This window comes from Hyla sarda, chromosome 4, assembly GCF_029499605.1.
Source record: "Hyla sarda isolate aHylSar1 chromosome 4, aHylSar1.hap1, whole genome shotgun sequence".
In the NCBI taxonomy this organism is placed as follows: domain Eukaryota; kingdom Metazoa; phylum Chordata; class Amphibia; order Anura; family Hylidae; genus Hyla; species Hyla sarda.
Window position 1 is genome coordinate 24200049 of NC_079192.1, and position 9971 is coordinate 24210019.

Here is a 9971-nt window from a genome sequence, read left to right on the forward strand (position 1 = left end):
GGCGGGGCGTGACATGCTGGGAGTTGTAGTTTTGCAACAGCTGGAGGTGCCCCTGGTTGGGAAACACTGACCTAGAAGTCCAACATGCTGGGAGTTGTAGTTACTGACAGTGTCAGGGCATGCTGGGAGTTGTAGTTAGTAACTAACTGCAACTCCCGAATTTAGTTTTGCAACAGCTGGAGGCACCCCTGGTAGGGAAACACTGACCTATACTATATACTACTATATAGTCCAACATGCTGGGAGTTGTAGTTTTCCTTTCGGCAGCTACTGAGCCACAGGCTGTATCAGGGCATGCTGGGAGATGTAGTTAGTAACTACCTGCAACTCCCAAATTTAATTTAAAAAAAAGATAAAAAACTACAAATTGGGGCGCAAAAAATGAGCCTGTATAAGGAAAAATAAAAAAGATAAAGGTTATAGGACAAAATGTGTATCCTGTGATGTCATGCATATGTAATTAATTATGCAAATTAGCATGGCCGGTATTTTAATTTTTTTGCAAGAAAGGTGGCAACCCTAACGGCTACTGCAGGATCTGGTTGAGAAGGGAGGAGATGACAAGAAGAAGATGATGCATGACCAAAATGAGGCAAGAGTAGATCATAGTTAAAGGGGTACTCCCATGGAAAACTTTTTTTTTTCTTTAAATCAACTGGCGCCAGAAAGTTAAACAGATTTGTAAATTACTTCTATAAAAAAAAAAATCTTAATCCTTCCAGTACTTTTTAGGGGATGTATACTACAGAGGAAATGCTTTCCTTTTTGGATTTCTCTTCTGTTACGACCACAGTGCTCCCTGCTGGCCTCTGCTGTCCATTTTAGGAACTGTCCAGAGCAGCATATGTTTGCTATGGGGATTTTCTCCTGCTCTGGACAGTTCCTAAAATGGACAACAGAGGTCAAAAGAGAGAACTGTGGTCATGACATCAGATATATCCCAAAACAAAAGCATTTCCTCTATAGTATGCAGCCACTAATAAGTACTGGGAGGATTAAGATTTTTTAATAGAAGTAATTTACAAATCTGTTAAATTTTCTGGCACCAGTTGATTTAAAAATAAATAAAATATTTCCACCGGAGTACCACTTTAAGGCTTCATTCAGGGCCTCCGCCATAGATCACTGTTAAATTATAGGACAAAACACACTGCATTAGAAAATACTTTATTTGTCCCATTAGAATCCAGCAATATGACGGACACCAGAAAGAAACCCCACAGACCCCATTAAAGTTAATGGGGAGTCTCAGGATTAATAGGTGTTTGTTCTGCAGGGACCCTCTGGCTCCGTTTACTTTCTTTACTTTTTTAGGACACGGATGATTATTGACTATTATATTTTGTTTCTTCACCAGTGTTACCTGAACATGAAGGGGGTCTTGTGATCACTGAGGGGGGTCAGCTCCACTAAATACACCTATAGCCCGATGTCCCCTGTACAGAAAGATAAGGTTATCTACAAGACCAGATATCATAGAATACATCATAGAACATCACCTGTACAAAACCATAGTCATCACCTGTATATAGAGACATCACCTGTATGTAGAGACAGCACCTGTATATAGAGACATCACCTGTACATAGAGACATCACCTGTATATAGAGACATCACCTGTATATAGAGACATCACCTGTATATAGAGACATCACCTGTATATAGAGACATCACCTGTATATAGAGACATCACCTGTATATAGAGACATCACCTGTAGATAGAGACATCACCTGTATATAGAGACATCACCTGTATATAGAGACATCACCTGTACAAAACCATAGTCATCACCTGTATATAGAGACATCACCTGTACATAGAGACATCACCTGTATATAGAGATATCACCTGTATATAGAGACATCACCTGTACAAAACCATAGTCACCGCCTGTATATAGAGACATCACCTGTATATAGAGACATCACCTGTACAAAACCATAGTCATCACCTGTATATAGAGACATCACCTGTATATAGAGACATCACCTGTACAAAACCATAGTCATCACCTGTATATAGAGACATCACCTGTATACAGAGACATCACCTGTACATAGAGACATCACCTGTATATAGAGACATCAACTGTATATAGAGACATCAACTGTACAAAACCATAGTCATCACCTGTATATAGAGACATCACCTGTACATAGAGACAGCACCTGTACAAAACCATAATCATCACTAGTATATAGAGACATCACCTGTATATAGAGACATCACCTGTACAAAACCATAGTCATCACCTATATATAGAGACATCACCTGTATATAGAGACATCACCTGTACAAAACCATAGTCATCACCTGTATATAGAGACATCACCTGTATACAGAGACATCACCTGTACATAGAGACATCACCTGTATATAGAGACATCACCTGTATATAGAGACATCAACTGTACAAAACCATAGTCATCACCTGTATATAGAGACATCACCTGTAAATAGAGACATCACCTGTATATAGAGACATCACCTGTACAAAACCATAGTCATCACCTGTATATAGAGACATCACCTGTATACAGAGACATCACCTGTACATAGAGACAGCACCTGTACAAAACCATAGTCATCACCTGTATATAGATACATCACCTGTATATAGAGACAGCACCTGTACAAAACCATAGTCATCACCTGTATATAAAGACATTGACTGTATATAGAGACACCACCTGTACAAAACCATGGTCATAACCTGTATATGGAGACATCACCTGTATATAGAGACATCACCTGTACAAAACCATAGTCATCACCTGTATATAGAGACATCACCTGTACAAAACCAAAGTCATCACCTGTATATAGAGACATCACCTGTATATAGAGACAGCACCTGTACAAAACCATAGTCATCACCTGTATATAGAGACATCACCTGTATACAGAGACATCACCTGTATATAGAGACATCACCTGTATATAGAGACATCACCTGTACAAAACCATAGTCATCACCTGTATATAGAGACATCACCTGTATATAGAGACATCACCTTTACAAAACCATAGTCACCACCTGTACATAGAGACATCAACTGTACAAAACCATAGTCATCACCTGTATATAGAGACATCACCTGTACAAAACCATAGTCATCACCTGTCTATAGAGACATCGCCTGAACAAAACCATAGTCATCACCTGTATATAGAGACATCACCTGTACAAAACCATAGTCATCACCTGTATATAGAGACATCACCTGTACAAAACCATAGTCATCACCTGTATATAGAGACATCACCTGTACATAGAGACATCACCTGTATATAGAGACATCACCCGTACAAAACCATAGTCATCACCTGTATATAGAGACATCGCCTGTACATAGAGACATCACCTGTATATAGAGACATCACCCGTACAAAACCATAGTCATCACCTGTATATAGAGACATCACCTGTATATAGAGACATCACCTGTACATAGAGACATCACCTGTACAAAACCATAGTCATCACCTGTATATAGAGACATCACCTGTATATAGAGACATCACCTGTATATAGAGATATCACCTGTATATAGAGACATCACCTTTATATAGTGACATCACCTGTACATAGAGACATCACCTGTATATAGAGATATCACCTGTATATAGAGACATCACCCGTACAAAACCATAGTCATCACCTGTATATAGAGACATCACCTGTATATAGAGACATCACCTGTACATAGAGACATCACCTGTACAAAACCATAGTCATCAGCTGTATTTAGAGACATCACCTGTATATAGAGATATCACCTGTATATAGAGACATCACCTTTATATAGAGACATCACCTGTACATAGAGACATCACCTGTACATAGAGATATCACCTGTGTATAGAGACATCACCTGTATATAGATACATCACCTTTATATAGAGACATCATTTGTACATAGAGACATCATCTGTATATAGAGACATCACCTGTTTATAGAGGCATCACCTGTATGTAGAGATATCACCTGTATATAGAGACATCACCTGTACAAAACCATAGTCATTATCTGTACATAGAGACATCACCTGTATATAGAGACTTCACCTTTATATAGAGATATCACCTTTATATAGACATCACCTGTATATAGAGATATCACCTGTACAAAACCATTGTCATCATCTGTACATAGAGACATCACCTGTATATAGAGACATCACCTGCATATAGAGACATCATCTGTGTATAGAGACATCACCTGTATATAGAGACATCACCTGTATATAGAGACATCATCTGTATATAGAGACATCACCTGTATATAGAGACATCACCTGTATATAGAGACATCATCTGTGTATAGAGACATCACCTGTACATAGAAATATCACCTGTATATAGAGACAACACCTGTATATAGAGACATTACCTGTATATAAAGACATCACCTGTACAGAGATACATTACCTGTATATAGAGATATCACCTGTATATAGGGACATCATCTGTATATAAATACATCACCTATACCAAATCATAGTTATCACCTGTATATTGAGACATCACCTGTATACAGAGACATCACCTAAACATAGTGCCCCCACCATACTTCACTAAAGGGATGGTATTGGGCAGGTGATGGGCAGTGCCTGGTTTCCTCCAGACATGATGCTGCCCCCACCATGATCACTGTAGGGATGGTATTGGGCAGGTGATGGGCAGTGCCTGGTTTCCTCCAGACATAATGCTGCCCCCACCATGATCACTGTAGGGATGGTATTGGGCAGGTGATGGGCAGTGCCTGGTTTCCTCTATACGTGATGCTTCCCCCACCATGATCACTGTAGGAATGGTATTGGGCAGGTGATGGGCAGTGCCTGGTTTCCTCCAGACATGATGCTGCCCCCACCATGATCACTGTAGGGATGGTATTGGGCAGGTGATGGGCAGTGTCTGGTTTCCTCCAGACATGATGCTGCCCCCACCATGATCACTGTAGGGATGGTATTGGGCAGGTGATGGGCAGTGCCTGGTTTCCCCCAGACATGATGCTGCCCCCACCATGATCACTGTAGGGATGGTATTGGGCAGGTGATGGGCAGTGCCTGGTTTCCCCCAGACATGATGCTGCCCCCACCATGATCACTGTAGGGATGGTATTGGGCAGGTGATGGGCAGTGCCTGGTTTCCTCCAGACATGATGCTGCCCCCACCATGATCACTATAGGGATGGTATTGGGCAGGTGATGGGCAGTTCCTGGTTTCCTGCAGACATGATGCTGCCCCCACCATGATCACTGTAGGGATGGTATTAGGCAGGTGATGGGCAGTGCCTGGTTTCCCCCAGACATGATGCTGCCCCCACCATGATCACTGTAGGGATGGTATTGGGCAGGTGATGGGCAGTGCCTGGTTTCCCCCAGACATGATGCTGCCCCCACCATGATCCCTGTAGGGAAGGTATTGGGCAGGTGATGGGCAGTGCCTGGTTTCCCCCAGACATGATGCTGCCCCCACCATGATCACTGTAGGGATGGTATTGGGCAGGTGATGGGCAGTGCCTGGTTTCCTCCAGACATGATGCTGCCCCCACCATGATCACTATAGGGATGGTATTGGGCAGGTGATGGGCAGTTCCTGGTTTCCTGCAGACATGATGCTGCCCCCACCATGATCACTGTAGGGATGGTATTAGGCAGGTGATGGGCAGTGCCTGGTTTCCTCCAGACATGATGCTGCCCCCACCATGATCACTGTAGGGATGGTATAGGGCAGGTGATGGGCAGTGCCTGGTTTCCTCCAGACATGATGCTGCCCCCACCATGATCACTGTAGGGATGGTATTGGGCAGGTGATGGGCAGTGCCTGGTTTCCTCCAGACATGATGCTGCCCCCCACCATGATCACTGTAGGGATGGTATTGGGCAGGTGATGGGCAGTGCCTGGTTTCCTCCAGACATGATGCTGCCCCCACCATGATCACTGTAGGGATGGTATTGGGCAGGTGATGGGCAGTGCCTGGTTTCCTCCAGACATGATGCTGCCCCCACCATGATCACTATAGGGATGGTATTGGGCAGGTGATGGGCAGTTCCTGGTTTCCTGCAGACATTATGCTGCCCCCACCATGATCACTGTAGGGATGGTATTAGGCAGGTGATGGGCAGTGCCTGGTTTCCTCCAGACATGATGCTGCCCCCACCATTCTTCTCTGTAGGGATGGTATTGGGCATGTGATGGGCAGTGCCTGGTTTCCTCCAGACATGATGCTGCCCCCACCATGATCACTGTAGGGATGGTATTGGGCAGGTGATGGGCAGTGCCTGGTTTCCTCCAGACATGATGCTGCCCCCACCATGATCACTGTAGGGATGGTATTGGGCAGGTGATGGGCAGTGAGAAGGAAAGATAGTAATCTTCTTTTTGTGCTAGGTGATGGGCAGTGCCTGGTTTCCTCCAGACATGATGCTGCCCCCACCATGATCCCTGTAGGGATGGTATTGGGCAGGTGATGGGCAGTGCCTGGTTTCCCCCAGACATGATGCTGCCCCCACCATGATCACTGTAGGGATGGTATTGGGCAGGTGATGGGCAGTGCCTGGTTTCCCCCAGACATGATGCTGCCCCCACCATGATCCCTGTAGGGATGGTATTGGGCAGGTGATGGGCAGTGCCTGGTTTCCCCCAGACATGATGCTGCCCCCACCATGATCACTGTAAGGATGGTATTGGGTAGGTGATGGGCAGTGCCTGGTTTCCTCCAGACATGATGCTGCGCCCACCATGCTTCACTGTAGGGATGGTATTGGGCAGGTGATGGGCAGTGCCTAGTTTCCTCCAAACATGATGCTGCTCCCACCATGATCACTGTAGGGATGGTATTGGGCAGGTGATGGGCAGTGCCTGGTTTCCCCCAGACATGATGCTGCCCCCACCATGATCACTGTAGGAATGGTATTGGGCAGGTGATGGGCAGTACCTGGTTTACTCTATACGTGATGCTGCCCCCACCATGATCACTGTAGGGATGGTATTGGGCAGGGGATGGGCAGTGCCTGGTTTCCCCCAGACATGATGCTGCCCCCACCATGATCACTGTAGGGATGGTATTGGGCAGGTGATGGGCAGTGCCTGGTTCCTCCAGACATGATGCTGCCCCCACCATGATCACTGTAGGGATGGTATTGGGCAGGTGATGGGCAGTGCCTGGTTTCCTCCAGACATAATGCTGCCCCCACCATGATCACTGTAGGGATGGTATTGGGCAGGTGATGGGCAGTGCCTGGTTTCCTCCAGACATGATGCTGCCCCCACCATGATCACTGTAGGGATGGTATTGGGCAGGTGATGGGCAGTACCTGGTTTCCCCCAGACATGATGCTGCCCCCACCATGATCCCTGTAGGGATGGTATTGGGCAGGTGATGGGCAGTGCCTGGTTTCCCCCAGACATGATGCTGCCCCCACCATGATCACTGTAAGGATGGTATTGGGCAGGTGATGGGCAGTGCCTGGTTTCCTCCAAACATGATGCTGTCCTCACCATGATCACTGTAGGGATGGTATTGGGCAGGTGATGGGCAGTGCCTAGTTTCCTCCAGACATGATGCTGCCCCCACCATGCTTCACTGTAGGGATGGTATTGGGCAGGTGATGGGCAGTGCCTAGTTTCCTCCAGACATGATGCTGCTCCCACCATGATCACTGTAGGGATGGTATTGGGCAGGTGATGGGCAGTGCCTGGTTTCCCCTAGATATGATGCTGCCTCCACCATGATCACTGTAGGGGTGGTATTGGGCAGGTGATGGGCAGTGTCTGGTTTCCTCCAGACATGATGTTGCCCCCACCATGATCACTGTAGGGATGGTATTGGGCAGGTGATGGGCAGTACCTGGTTTACTCTATACGTGATGCTGCCCCCACCATGATCACTGTAGGGATGGTATTGGGCAGGGGATGGGCAGTGCCTGGTTTCCCCCAGACATGATGCTGCCCCCACCATGATCACTGTAGGGATGGTATTGGGCAGGTGATGGGCAGTGCCTGGTTCCTCCAGACATGATGCTGCCCCCACCATGATCACTGTAGGGATGGTATTGGGCAGGTGATGGGCAGTGCCTGGTTTCCTCCAGACATGATGCTGCCCCCACCATGATCACTGTAGGGATGGTATTGGGCAGGTGATGGGCAGTGCCTGGTTTCCTCCAGACATGATGCTGCCCCCACCATGCTTCACTGTAGGGATGGTATTGGGCAGGTGATGGGCAGTGCCTAGTTTCCTCCAGACATGATGCTGCCCCCACCATGATCACTGTAGAGATGGTATTGGGCAGGTGATGGGCAGTGCCTGGTTTCCCCCAGACATGATGCTTCCCCCACCATGATCACTGTAGGGATGGTATTGGGCAGATGATGGGCAGTACCTGGTTTCCTCTATACGTGATGCTGCCCCCACCATGATCACTGTAGGGATGGTATTGGGCAGGTGATGGGCAGTGCCTGGTTTCCCCCAGACATGATGCTTCCCCCACCATGATCACTGTAGGGATGGTATTGGGCAGATGATGGGCAGTACCTGGTTTCCTCTATACGTGATGCTGCCCCCACCATGATCACTGTAGGGATGGTATTGGGCAGGGGATGGGCAGTGCCTGGTTTCCCCCAGACATGATGCTGCCCCCACCATGATCACTGTAGGGATGATATTGGGCAGGGGATGGGCAGTGCCTGGTTTCCTCCAGACATGATGCTGCCCCCACCGTGATCACTGTAGGAATGGTATTGGGCAGGTGATGGGCAGTGCCTGGTTTCCTCCAGACATGATACTGCCCCCACCATGCTTCACTGTAGGGATGGTATTGGGCAGGTGATGGGCAGTGCCTAGTTTCCTCCAGACATGATGCTGCCCCCACCATGATCACTGTAGAGATGGTATTGGGCAGGTGATGGGCAGTGCCTGGTTTCCCCCAGACATGATGCTGCCCCCACCATGATCACTGTAGGGATGGTATTGGGCAGATGATGGGCTGTACCTGGTTTCCTCTATACGTGATGCTGCCCCCACCATGATCACTGTAGGGATGGTATTGGGCAGGTGATGGGCAGTGCCTGGTTCCCCCCAGACATGATGCTGCCCCCACCATGATCACTGTAGGGATGGTATTGGGCAGGTGATGGGCAGTGCCTGGTTTCCTCCAGACATGATGCTGCCCTCACCATGATCACTGTAGGGATGGTATTGGGCAGGTGATGGGCAGTGCCTGGTTTCCTCCAGACATGATGCTGCCCCTACCATGATCCCTGTAGGGATGGTATTGGGCAGGTGATGGGCAGTGCCTGGTTTCCTCCAGACATGATGCTGCCCCCACCATGATCACTGTAGGGATGGTATTGGGCAGGTGATGGGCAGTGCCTGGTTTCCTCCAGACATGATGCTGCCCCCACCGTGATCACTGTAGGGATGGTATTGGGCAGGTAATAGGCACCTCAAAGGCCTTCTTCCCTGATTACTTAGTTTTTGGGGTGGCAGCTCTGGGAAGAGTCTTGGTTATTCCAAACTTCTTCCATGTAAGAATTATAGCAACATTCTGTAATTTTCAATGCAGCGGAAATATTTGTAGTTGCCTTCTCCAGGTCTTTGCCTCCACACAGTCCTGTCTCTGAGCTGTACATGCAGTTCATTCCCCCTCATGTTTTTTTTCCCTCACACATACATTGTCAGCTGTGAGACCGTATATAGACAGGGCTGTGTTTTTCCAGCTGAATTTCCCACAGGTGACTCCCACCAAGGTGCAGAAACATCTCAGAGATGATCAGGAGACATGGGAGGAGCTGAAGCTAAATATCAAGTGTCATAGCAAAGGGTATGAATACTTACTGTAGAAGCTTCTACAGGACTTTTCCCTCTACTCAGGACATACAGGACGCAGATTCCTCTTACCTGTGTAGGTTACACTTGTCCTCTGTCACCTGCTCGCTCACAATGCCCGGTGTTCTGCCTCCTCC

The 9971-nt window shown here is 47.3% G+C and overlaps 1 protein-coding gene across 1 annotated transcript in view; it reads right to left on the minus strand.

The window, feature by feature from the left end:
• LOC130366765 (diacylglycerol O-acyltransferase 2-like) overlaps window positions 1–9971 on the minus strand; it is a 44973-nt gene extending 35002 nt beyond the window's left edge. The window contains exons 1-2 of the mRNA XM_056569100.1: window positions 9907–9971; window positions 1364–1436 (exon numbers count right to left, since the gene is read on the minus strand). The gene's annotated coding sequence lies outside the window, so the exon portion shown is untranslated. The remainder of the gene's footprint in view (window positions 1–1363; window positions 1437–9906) is intronic.